We start from the raw sequence: 12,878 nt of genomic DNA, 5'->3' as shown, positions 1-12,878 counted from the left end.
AATTTTTTAGTATAAGGGTGTCCCATGCAGCAAGTGTATTTGAGATATACCAAAAAAATTTTTTGGTATCTGAAATTCAGATTTAAGGAGGCATCCTGTATTTTACCTGACAATCCTACCCCACATGGAAAAATTCTGTTCCATCTGCTCTGTGGAGGCAGCCTGATGAAGCACACACAGCACAGCTTGACAGTGAGGCAGTCCTGAGGGTGAGTCCCAGACTTGCCACCTGCCTGTGTGATCTTGGGCAAGTCAGTTGACCTCTCTGAACCTCAGCTGCCCAGACTGGAAAATGGATGTATTAATCCAGACTGATTACCTCTCTGGACTGATTAGTTCTTCCTCAAGACTAGCAAAAGAGACCAGAGGCAGTGCCTCACACCTGTAATCCCAACACTTTGAGAGGCAGCGGCAGGAGGATTGCTTGAGTCTAGGAGTTTGAGGCCAGCCTGGACAACATGGGGATACCCCGTCTGTACCAAAAAATACAAAAGTTAGCCAGGCATGATGACACAGGCCTGTAGTCCCAGCTATACTCAGGAAGCCAAGGTGGAAGGATCCTTAGAGCCCAGGAGGTCAAGGCTGCAGTGAGCCGTGATCATGCCATTGTACTCCAGCCTGGGCGAGACCCTATCTCAAAAAAAATAGATTAGTGAAAGGACATAATTAAAATCCCTTTACAGACTGCAAAGCATGCAATAAACTTGAAAATTGACTAAGAACCTGCTTATACAACATATTCTACCAAATATCATGAAAAACAGAGATAACAGTGCAATTGGAAAGACATTTGTAAGAAAAGCCCAAGGCTATCTGTTTTTCACAGAATCCTTCCATAAAGTGAAATCCCATCAAGAATCTGAATTTGGACTGCTATGAACTGATAAGAAATTTGACGCTTCAGGAAAAAAAAAATGTGTGCAGTCTTGGGAAACAGTCATGCCTGGGTTTGGTGACAGAAATAGCTGGAGAGATTCCCTTAGGCAGGCTGGACTTTCACATTCCCACCTAGGAGTATCTCATCTGGGAGGAGACCTGGCTGATCTAAGGTGACCAAAGTCATCAGCTTAGGTGGGATCTTTCTTATCTTGCCTTGGGCCTGGCAACCAGCAAAGACCACTTCTGAGGCCCAGATTGCCTTGGGCCTTGGAGATGTCTCTGCTATCAGGGAAGAGCAGGCTTCATTTGGTTCCTGCCATCCAGAACCCTAGAATAATGGGGGTTGGTGGAATTGCCAGCCCAGCACCAGTCCTCAGGGAACCAGCTGTTCCCCTCAGTCCAGGAGGTTCTCCAGGAGTGGGCACTTAATCCACATGTGGCCACCGCAGTGAGTCAGAAACAGGCATGTGAGGAAGACAGGTTCCAGTATTGTTTGAACTGGGCCTGAAGCCAGTTCCCTGAGTCAGTAAACTCTCTTTGTACCAGTGTGAGCTGGATTTTCTGTCACTTGCCACTGATGGACACATTGCTTCTATATGCTCCCTGTTTGGCTAGCCACAAAGAGAGAAACCCAGCATGAGTTAAAGTGTGCAGGGAAAGCTTCAAACAGAGAGAAAAGCCACCCAGAGACTCAGCCCAATGTTTGCGAGGGATTCACACACAATTTTCACACAATCAGCACCTACTCTGTTAATGGGCAGTCTCTACCTGTGTTCAGGACCCAAAAGCCACACTTTTTTGGGCAACCCGAGTGGGGCTTTAGCAGATGTGCTGTCTCCTATGTCCTCCCCTCCCCACCAAGCTCACCCCTCACAATGGCAGTAGAGGTTCATCCTAAGTTAGCACCCCCCCAACCCAGCACTCTAATCCAGAGCGGCCCCACACTGTACACTGCAGGCACACGCTGTAATCCCCAAGACACAGGCTATGCTTCCAGCCTCCCCACCTGGCCTCTTCCTATTACCTCTGCCTGACATCCTCTGTGCTGTTCACCCCCATCTTGAACTTATTAAATATCTACAGAACAAAGCTCCTGGTTGCCTCTCAGAACCATGTCCCAGTTTCCCCTCCCCTGATAGGTGCTTATCTCACTCTGACAGCCTCCGAGAGCCCTCGGTCTGAATCTCAACCAGAGGGTATTATTCTGCCATATCTTGGGTAGCAGGGCCCAGCCTGAGTCTAAGCTGAGCTTGCCCCTGGGGATCAGACCATCTGATGAGCCAACAGAGCTTGGAAGAGGTCACTACGTGGCCATTCTCGACTCAAAGCTAAATATAGGCTCTCTGATCTTCAATTTCCACATATATAAATAGCAAGCAGGAACGAATCCTACCTGCTTGTGTAGTTATTGTGAGATTAAATAGCATAACATATCCATGACTACTATGTCCCACATTACCAGTTACTTGCTGGAATTATCATATGGTCATTTAACTTGCAGCAAATCAGACATTGGGAGTGGAAGGGCATTGGCTTATTTATTTATTTATTTATTTATTTATTTAGAGACAGAGTCTCACTCTGTCACACATGCTGGAGTGCTATGTGGTGCAATCACAGCTCACTGCAGGCTCAGTCTCCTGGGCTCAAGTGATCCTCCCATGCCAGCCTCCCAAGTAGTTAGGGCCGTAAGTGCTCACCACCATGCCTGGCTATTTATTTTGTTGTTGTTGTTGTTGTTTTGTTTTGTTTTGTTTTCATAGAAACCGGTCTTGTTATGTGACTCAGGCTGTTCTCAAACTCCTGGCCTCAAGCAATCCTCCCTCCTTAGCCTTCCAAACTGGGGGGATTCCAGGTGTGAGCCACCACACCCCAGGTATAGCTATTATGAACCCCTTAGCTCTCCCCTTGTTCCCACCATTCAGAGCAGGCCTTGCTCCTCAGCGTCCCAGAGAAACTAGACCATAGCCAAGCTGAAAAGAAGAAAACGTTATTTTTAGCTTTTGAACTCACAGAGACCCTAATTCTATCAATTCAGGACCGTTTAAGGAATTTTCACAGGCAAATTAACTATAACATAAATTGGGTTTAGGCTTTGGCGCCTAAACTTCACATAAAGCAGAAGTCCCTTTACATCCTCCTTGAGGCTCCTCCTCCAAAACACTGGATTTAGGACCCCGAGGACTCACTCATTGCAAAGGGACCAGTCCAAGTTGCTAACACCAGGCAGAGAGGACCCTGGCCACCCTCGAAGTCCGGTCTACAGCCTTGCTGCCGCCACAGGGGGCGCTGCAGAACACCTTTGCTGGGAAGTCTGGGGGACCTTCCTCCTCTGCCAAGGTGATTCCACCTGCGCCTGAGGCCTGAGCAGTTCTGGGAAGGTAAGTGTGCACATGGTGGTCAAGGCAGGGGGAACAAACCTCAGTTGTTTACCATGACAGGTGCTGTGATGATGGGTGATCATTTATTTGGTGTTACCGGTGTACAATTAGACTTGAGGGTTTGGTTTTGTAAGTAAAACAAGTGGTATTTTACTTCTTTGTCTAGGTGAACTAAAAAAGTCACTGTAGAGCAAATTGTGATTTTGAGAAGAGTCATTAAGTGGCTCCTCCGAGGTAAATACAAAGCAAGTGTGGAGGGGCACCCATGGCCTTGGGAAAAGGAGATTGTAATAGGCCCTGCTAGCCACTCAGAGCTGGCCGCTGGGGAAAAGTTGGCAGTTTTGCACTGGGGTCAGATTACCTCCTGGGCACAAAGTAATCAAGATCCCAGCCCGTTCTCCTTTGAGATTACGCTATAGGAAGCCTGTCTGACAGATTATGGTGTTTGCCAGAAGGGATTTCTAGAGCCATTGAGAGAGAAATCACCTGGGGACATAGAAACTCATGCTCCGTGCCAGCTCTGTGTATGTGGAGAGGGAAGCTATACATTGTGCCCAAACTAGTAACCCTGACATGGGGTACACCATCTGGGGGCAATGGCTGAACATGAGATTATAACCCAAAGCCCAAAGCAGTGTGGGCAGCCTAAGGGCCCAGGCCAGTGAGAGCATTAGCACAACCCCAGGTCACACAGGACTAGACAAAAGTCATAGCAGCCAAAAACTGCACCCTGCTAGAGGCTTGGTCCAGTTCTTTCATTAAGAGTTCCTCTGGCCCAATCCCACTGCAGCCATTGCTGCCTCCACAATGCCAAAATGAAAGAAGTACAGTCAGCACCAGCCCCTGCCACCGCAGCAGCCCCCACTGCCCGAGTGGGAAGAGACTGGAGCTGGGCGCGGTGGCTCAAGCCTGTAATCCCAGCACTTTGGGAGGCTGAGGCGGGTGGATCACGAGGTCAAGAGATCGAGACCATCCTGGTCAACATGGTGAAACCCCGTCTCTACTAAAAAAAAATACAAAAAATTAGCTGGGCATGGTGGCGCGTGCCTGTAATCCCAGCGACTCAGGAGGCTGGGGCAGGAGAATTGCCTGAACCCAGGAGGCGGAGGTTGCGGTGAGCCGAGATCGCGCCATTGCACTCCAGCCTGGGTAACAACAGTGAAACTCCGTCTCAAAAAAAAAAAAAAAGAGAGAGAGAGACTGGAGGTAAGGAAGATGGGAGTCCTGTCGGACCACACAGCCTTCTGAACCTGTCCCCCATGGCCAGTGGAAAACCTGGTGACCCTAAGTCAGCTAGTCATAGAGTTTCTCCAGGAAGAAGGGGACAGCTAGGCCGGGCGCGGTGGCTCAAGCCTGTAATCCCAGCACTGTGGGAGGCCGAGGCGGGTGGATCACGAGGTCAAGAGATCGAGACCATCCTGGTCAACATGGTGAAACCCCGTCTCTACTAAAACTACAAAAAATTAGCTGGGCATGGTGGCGCGTGCCTGTAATCCCAGCGACTCAGGAGGCTGGGGCAGGAGAATTGCCTGAACCCAGGAGGCGGAGGTTGCGGTGAGCCGAGATCGCGCCATTGCACTCCAGCCTGGGTAACAACAGTGAAACTCCGTCTCAAAAAAAAAAAAAAAAGAAGGGGACAGCTGATTCCACAGCTGCTGAGTCTCCCACCTCCACCTCAGGGTAGAGGCCCAATTCTGGGAGGCCTTGGCCCCATGCCTACCCATATGGTTGTGGTTAGTGGGGAGTTAATGCTGAACCTCCTTTTCCGGGTTCAGGCCATTGGGTTCCCACCAGGGGAAGCCTTCACAAAGAACAGAGAAGCCCTCGAAGGCTCAAAAGCTGGTCTCTTATCAAGAATACCTGCCTGACCAAGGATGACCCCTAGGTTATGGAAGACAAATCCCACCGCCCTGTCTGTGGACATTTTGCCAAAAAGGGCCACTGTCAATATGAGGACCTCTGTGCCTTCTACCACCCGGGCGACAATAGCCCTCCTCTGTGAGACTGTGCCCTCCCAACCAGGGTGGAAGGAGCCCTCTGTGACCAGTGGCCATGTAGTTCCCTGTGGCCCTGTGATGGCTACTGTGAAGCTCTTTCAACACCCCCAGCCAGTGACACACCCACCCTATCTGCCTGTTTCCCCGTTTGGGGTTCAGAGTTGTGCTGTGTCACTAGGGCTCGGTACGTGCACTTTCTTCTGACGCAGCCTCTACAGACTCGCCTTTGGGACCCATCCTTGCTCCCTTCAGCTGCCTCCTGGATCTTCCCCTTGTCAAATGACTGCTAAACAGGAAACCTCTTTTTTTTTTTTTTTTTTTTTTTTTTCTGAGATGGAGTTTCACTCTTGTTGCCCAGGCTGGAGTATAATGGCGCAATCTCGGCTCACCACAACCTCTGCCTCCCGGATTCAAGTGATTCTCCTGCCTTAGCCTCCTGAGGAGCTGTGATTACAGGCATACGCCACCATGCCCAGTGGATTTTGTATTTTTAGTAGAGTCGGGGTTTCTCCATGTTGGTCAGGCTGGTCTCAAACTCCTGACCTCAGGTGATCCACCCACCTTGGCATCCCAAAGTGCTGGGATTACAGGAGTGAGCCACCATGCCAGGCCCAGAAAACATCTTGGGGGCTGTTTCTTGTGCCTCTGTCCAGCTGTTCCCGGCATTGCCCTCCATTCCTGAGAGCCCTGGAGCAGTTTCCTGCCCTTCCCTTCTTCCAGCTGCTTGTTTTAAGTCCTTTTTCATGTGACACCCCTTACCGCCAATGTTGTCAGCTGCTCATGGAACTCAGCCATGTTGTCTAACCCGGGGTCAAGTTTGAGTGACTGATACAGAGTTACTTCCAAAAGGCCACTCTCTCCGCTTTTGGAATTCATAGTTTCTGTCAGTAGCACGATCCCCACTGCTATTGTCTGCGATCCCTGTGCTTTGTGAAACTCTGCATTCCCTCACAGCCCTTCTCAGTATCTGTGGCACATCTGTGGCTTCCCAACACTAGGTTAACTTTTCTGCCAAAATGAGTAAGGCTCTTGGTGCCTCTAAACTTTCCACCTCGCAACATGGGAGGACTGTGACCTCTCCATCAGACTGCCTCGCTGGTCCTCCCCATTCTTCTCTTGGTGTTGGTCATTCTGGGTCTGACACAGGCGCATGAGACGTCTTATAAAGCCTCAGATGGCTTTACCCTACCTAGATCCTTTCCAGCCCATTTGAGTTAGACTGTGTCATTGGGAGGCCACCAGTCTTTTCATTTGGATTCTGTGAATCTCTACCTTGCCTATCTTTGGGTGGAACCTGGGCAGTACTGTCGCCCTCTTCCAACCCTCTTCCCCTGCATCCCTGGCACTGATTGTTTTCTGTGAAAACGGCAGAGAACAGGTTCAGTTTCAAACTGACCTTGAGGAAATGGGCCAGAAGTTGAATGGGCAAGAGGGTGGGATGAGAGCTGTCGGAGAACTGAGAATGAGACTTTTTTTCCTTTTTAACATTTTTTATATTTGTAATAAATGCAGTGGGAACAAACTGGGAAAAAAGGCATTCTGGGTCCAAGCACAGCGCTTTGGGAGGCTGAGGCAGGAGGATTGCTTGAAGCCAGGGGTTTAAGACCAGCCTTGACAAACATAGCAAGATTCCTTTCTACAAAAAAAAAAAAAGAGAGAGAGAAAAGGAACAAGTGAGCTGGGCATGATGGTGACACTGCAGTCCCAGTTACTCAGGAAGCTGAGGTGGGAGGATCATTTGAGCCTAGGAGTTTCACACTGCACTCCAGCCTGGGTGACCAAGCAGGACCCTGTCTCTAGTAAAAACGTTTTAAAAATAAAAAGGTTCCTTTGAATTGCTGGACTAATTCCCCAAAGCTGTCCCAAAATTTGGGAGAGAAACAACACTGGTCTAGGAAGTGCAGCCTCAGGCCTGCTGTAATTGCAAAATGAGAGGTAAGCTTGACTATCCCCCAAGCTGCTAAATGAAGCACAAGACAAGTTACCCTTCATTGTGTTGTTAATTGTCTTTTCAGTGAAGGCCCCATCCTTTAGACACAGCACCTACCTGGGGTTTCTCTTTTCCCTTTCTTGTTTGTTCCCAAGTCTGTGGCTGTGACTGCAAAGCCATGGGCTTGATTACTGGGATAGGGTTTAACTGTCTCCCACTTAAAATGAAAAGGGTAGACTTGGCCAGGTACACATCTTAGATAATTAATTCCAATTTCTTTTCCAGCCTCAACATCCAGACAGGAGCATGACATTCATCCTTAGTTTAAAGAAGATGCCAGGTGTGGTGGTGCTCGTCATAATCCCAGCTGCTCAGGAGGTCAAGGTGGGAGGATCACTTGAGCCCAGGAGATCAAGGCTACAGTCAGCCATGATCACGCTACTACACTTTAGCCTGGGTGACAGAAGGAGACCCTGTCTCTAATAAATAAAAATACAGTTGAGGTCATTGATACTCTAAGACATTAATGCAAACTGGGAATGTCCCACAGTTTAGGATCCAGGTGCGGTGGATCACTTGCAAAAATGGTCCCAGTCTTCCACCAGTTATATCCATGCCTGTTTTTAAATTTTCTTTTCATTTTGGTAAAATACACATAACATTAGTTTACCATCTTAGGCATTAAAAAAATTTTTTTTTGCCGGGCGCAGTGGCTCAAGCCTGTAATCCCAGCACTTTGGGAGGCCGAGGCGGGTGGATCATGAGGTCAAGAGATCGAGACCATCCTGGTCAACATGGTGAAACCTCGTCTCTACTAAAACTACAAAAAATTAGCTGGGCATGGTGGCGCGTGCCTGTAATCCCAGCTACTCAGGAGGCTGAGGCAGGAGAATTGCCTGAACCCAGGAGGCGGAGGTTGCGGTGAGCCGAGATCGCGCCATTGCACTCCAGCCTGGGTAACAAGAGTGAAACTCCGTCTCAAAAAAAAAAAAAAAAATTTTTTTTTAAAGATGGGGTGTCACCATGATGGCCAGGCTGGTCTTGAACTCCTGACCTCAGGTGATCTACCCACCTCGGCCTCCCAAAGTGCTGGGATTATAGGCATGAGCCACCGTGCCCGGGCAGGCATTTTAAAATTAATCCTGTCTAACTGAACTGAAACTTTGTACTGTTTAACTAACATGTCCCCATTTTCCCCTCTGAGGCATTTTTGTGTCTACTTCAGCAGTGTGAAGTACATTCACACTGTTGTGCAACCATTACCACTATCCGTCTCAGAACGTTTTTATCTTCCCAAACTGAAACTGTTCCCACTAAAACACTACCTTCCAACCCCACTCCTCCAGCCCCTGGAACCACTTTCTGTCTCTGAGTGTTACTATTCCAGGGACCTCATAAAAGTGGGATCGGCCGGGCACAGTGGCTCACACCTGTAATCCCAGCACTTTGGGAGTCCAAAGTGGGTGGATCACGAGGTCAGGAGTTGAAGACCAGCCTGGCCAATATGATAAAACCCCATCTCTACTAAAAATACAAAAATTAGCCAGACATGGTGGTGCATGCCTGTAATCGCAGCTACTCAGGAGGCTGAGGTAGGAGAACTGCTTGAACCCGGGGGGTGGGAGTTGCAGTGAGCTGAGATGGTGCCACTGCACTCCGGACTGGGTGATGGAGCGAGATTTCATCTCAAAAAAAAAAGTGGAATCATACAGTATTTGTCTTTTTATGACTGATTTATTTCACTGAACATGTATTTACGTTTCTTCCGTGTAGTAGCATGGGTCAGAATTTCCTTTCTTTTTAAGGCTGAATAATATTCCATTGTATGTATACACCACATTTAGTCTGTCCATTAATCTGTCAATAGACACGGCAGACACCTCTTGGCTATCGTCAATAATGCTGCTATAAATTTGGGGGTTCTGCCGGGGGTAGTGCCCCACGCCTGTATTCCCAGCACTTTGGGAGGCCAAGGCAGGCAGATCACCTGAGATTGGGAGTTCAAGACCAGCCTGACCAACATGGAGAAACCCCGTCTCTATCAAAAATACAAAATTAGCCAGGCATAGTGGCACATGCCTGTAATCCCAGCTGCTCTGGAGGCTGAGGCAGGAGAATTGCTTGAACCCTGTAGGCGGAGGTTGCGGTGGGCAGAGGTTGCGGTGAGCTGAGATGGCGCCACTGCATTCCAGCCTGGGCAACAAGAGCAAAACTCCATCTCAAACAAACAAACAAACATGTAGGTTCGAATATCTGAGGTCTTGCTTTTCATTCTTTGAGTATATACCCAGAAGTTGAAGTGCTTAATTGCATGGTTTTTTTGGTTTTTTTTTTGGAGACGGAGTTTTGCTCTTGTCACCCAGGCTGGAGTGCAGTGGCAGGATCTTGGCTCACTGCAACCTCTGATTACTGGGTTCAAGCAGTTCTCCCTCCTGAGTAGCTGGGATTACAGGCACCCACCACCAGGCCTGGCTAATTTTTGTATTTTTAATAGAGATGAGGTTTCACCACGTTGGCGAGGTTGGTCTCAAACTCCTGACCTCAGATGATCCCCCGACTCAGCCTCTCAAACTGCTGGGATTACAGATGTGAGCCACCTTGCCTGGCTAGTAATTTTTTTTTTTTTTGAGACAGTTTCACTCTTATTGCCCAGGCTAGAGTACAGTGGCACCGTCTCAGCTCACTGCAACCTCTGCCTCCCAGGTAGAAGCTATTCACCTGCCTCAGCCTCCGGAGTTGCTGGGATTACAGGCACGCATCACCACGCTTGGCTAGTTTTTGTATTTTTAGTAGAGATGGGATTTCATCATATTAGTCAGGCTGGTCTCGAACTCCTGACCTCAGATGATCCCCTCGCCTCAGCCTCCCAAAGTGCTGGGCTTACAGGCCTGAGCCACCATGCCTGGCACCAGCCAGTAATTCTATATGTAATTCTTTGAGGAACCACCGTCTGTTTCCCAGCACCGCACCATTTACATTCACACCAATGGTGTGCAAGTGTTCCAGTTTCTCCACGTCTTCGCCAACAGACTTGTTGGGTTCTGTGTTTTAGATAATATCTGTGCTAGTGAGTGTGAGGTGGTATCTTGTTGTGGTTTTAATTTGCCTTTGCCTAATATCCATGCCTTTCCCAGTGTGACATGGCAGCTCCTCCCATCAAGCAGTGACATCTGTGGTGGCTTTATGTCTTGCTTTGGTCTTTAGAATGTGGTGGAGTGAGGTTGTACTGTGAAAGGAAAATAAGTCTTCCAAAAATCACTAAGCCAGAGGGAAAAGTCAAGCTGGGAACTGCGTAGAGCAAACCTGCCTCACATTCCATTCCTAAATAAGACAGCTACAGATATTTATTTTATTTCATTTTATTATTTATTTATTTTTCAGGCAGAGTCTCACTCTGTCATTCAGACTGGAGTGCAGTGGCACAATTTTGGCTGAAGTGCAGCGGCATGATTTCATCATGTTGGTGAGGCTGGTCTCAAACTCTTGACCTCGAGTGACCAGCCTCCCAAAGTGCTGGGATTACAGGCATGAGCTACTGTGCCAAGTCAATATTTTAAAAAGCTACATGCCTCCCTTACAATTTACCCATAAGGAAATTCCTTGAGGACAAAGAACAGGCAATACTCGAAGTCATCCCTCTGCTCACATAAGACAAATATGTATCTGATTGCTTCCTCTGCCCTATCGTTTCACTAAGCCAGACTAAGGCAAAAGTGACTATTCCTGTAAATTGTACATTCAGTGAAAAGCTAATCAGAAATTCAAAAGAATGCAACTGTTTGTCTCTTATCTATCTGTGACCTGGAAGACTCCTCCCCACTTCGATGTCCCACCTTTCTGGGCCAAATGTACATCTTACACATATTGATTGGTGTCTCATGTCTTCCTAAACTGTATAAAACCAAGATGTGTCCTGACTACCTTAGACACATGTTATCAGGACCTCCTGAGGCTATGTCACAGGCATGTCCTTAACCTTGGCAAAATAAACTTTCTAAGTTGACTGAGACCTGTCACAGATACTTTTTGGTTTACAGTACCCATTACGAGCTTAGGCTTTGGGAGGCCCTGCATGCTTCTACTCTCATGGGAAATAGAGTGCCATCCGCTCCCCTAGGATCAAGCCCGGACTAGCCTGCTGGAGGGAGGGAGCCACAGCACCACCTCAGACACCAGCTCGCCAATGGCAGAGGTGTGTGAGGCTGTGCTAGACCTGCCAGTCCAGCTGAGCTGCTGGATGACTGCAGTGGAGAGCCTAGCCAGGGTCAGCCAAACCTGGCCCAGAGCAGAGACACTCAGCGGATCCATAGAGTCGTAAACAATAATAAGTCACTGCTTTCTTAAAGCAATGAAGTTTGTGGTGGCTTCTTATGCAACGATTGCTAAATGCTATGTCAGTGTCCCAACTCCTGCTCCAAGTTTTTTCCCACATCCCAAGGACAGACTGTCCTGAACTGAGACAAAGAAGGCAAAGCTCTCACCTAACTCCTAGAAGACATCAGAGCAACCCCTTACCTGGTGTGTGGGACACAGAGGTTTGGGAATGACTCTCTCAGAATCTAATCTTAAGTACTGCTCTTCATGGGACACCTTTGGTCCAATCCTCCTGTAGGTCTGTAGACCCTCCAACCTCCATCACACACCAGCTTCCCCTTCCTCCCTAGGAGGCAGGTGGAAATTAATCAAGGTGACTAAAGTCCATGCAGTTCGTGTGTGCCCCAGAAGATGAATGAAAGTGAGGAAGGAGAAAAGGCTGGCACGATCCCCTCAGAGGCCTCTACTTTCTGCTTTTGAGACTCTCCACACAGGGACCTGGGAATATTTACTTTCAATATGCTCCCTGGGTGGATCCAAGGTGCAGTCAGGTCTAGCTACTGTGGCAGAAGGCCAGGGGGAGTTGTGAAAGGTTCAAGCAGATGAGGGGCCTGGTCAGACTGTCAGCAAATGCAAGTCTCTGCTCACCGGTTGGAAGCCAGATACGAGAAGTAAGATGTGATAAAAGGAAAGCAATTTTAATAATCAAATGCTAGAAATTAGGAAACGGCCAGGCTCATGCCTGCAAAAGACCATTTCATATTTTGGCCTGGGTATGGTATTTAAGAAGGGAAACTTGGTATGAGAAGCATGCAGGAATGTGCAGGACAGAGGGTCTGTGTGTCTTGTTCCGACAGCTATCTTGAGTTATTGTCCACCTAAGCACAGGCTGGGGCTATCTCTACACTGCCCAGCTTGTAGATTAACTGCCTTGAGGCCATCTCCAGATGGGGAGGATTCTGCAACTGGGTCTTCACCCGTGGTTATTTCGAGATTAGTCCCTGGAATTTCTAAGCAACTCCATAATTAGATAAACTAGCCCAGTGCAGTGCAGGGAGTATCTGGTGGGAAGGGAGAGAAACAAACAGTTTGTTTCAAGGCCAAGACTAGAGAAAGGGAGAGAAAAGGTTTTAAAATGCATTTTGAAGCTAAGCTGCTCGGTTACGAGACCATGATGTAGGGCGAACCCTGCCCCTGCCCCCAGGGGCCCTGATCTCATGTCCATAACAGAGTTTCTCCCACACCCACCTCATCCTCCCAGGTGGAGTTAGGGTCTTCCCCCACCTATCGCCGCCCATGGACTAGGCACAGCCTGTGGTCATCACCACCCCACACACCTTCTCTCCTTTGGTTTGTGGGCTCCGTGAGGGCTCCCAG

At 48.5% G+C, this 12,878-nt stretch overlaps 1 pseudogene; it reads left to right on the top strand.

The window, feature by feature from the left end:
- The first annotated feature begins 4,040 nt into the window (after nucleotides 1–4,040).
- On the top strand, nucleotides 4,041–5,262 carry LOC108286946 (annotated as a pseudogene).
- The last annotated feature ends 7,616 nt before the right edge of the window (nucleotides 5,263–12,878 follow it).

This window comes from Cebus imitator, unplaced genomic scaffold (assembly GCF_001604975.1).
Source record: "Cebus imitator isolate Cc_AM_T3 unplaced genomic scaffold, Cebus_imitator-1.0 Scaffold332, whole genome shotgun sequence".
Lineage (NCBI taxonomy): Eukaryota > Metazoa > Chordata > Mammalia > Primates > Cebidae > Cebus > Cebus imitator.
The sequence above is the reverse complement of the archived record's forward strand: the minus strand, read 5'-3'. Positions and strand labels throughout refer to the sequence as shown.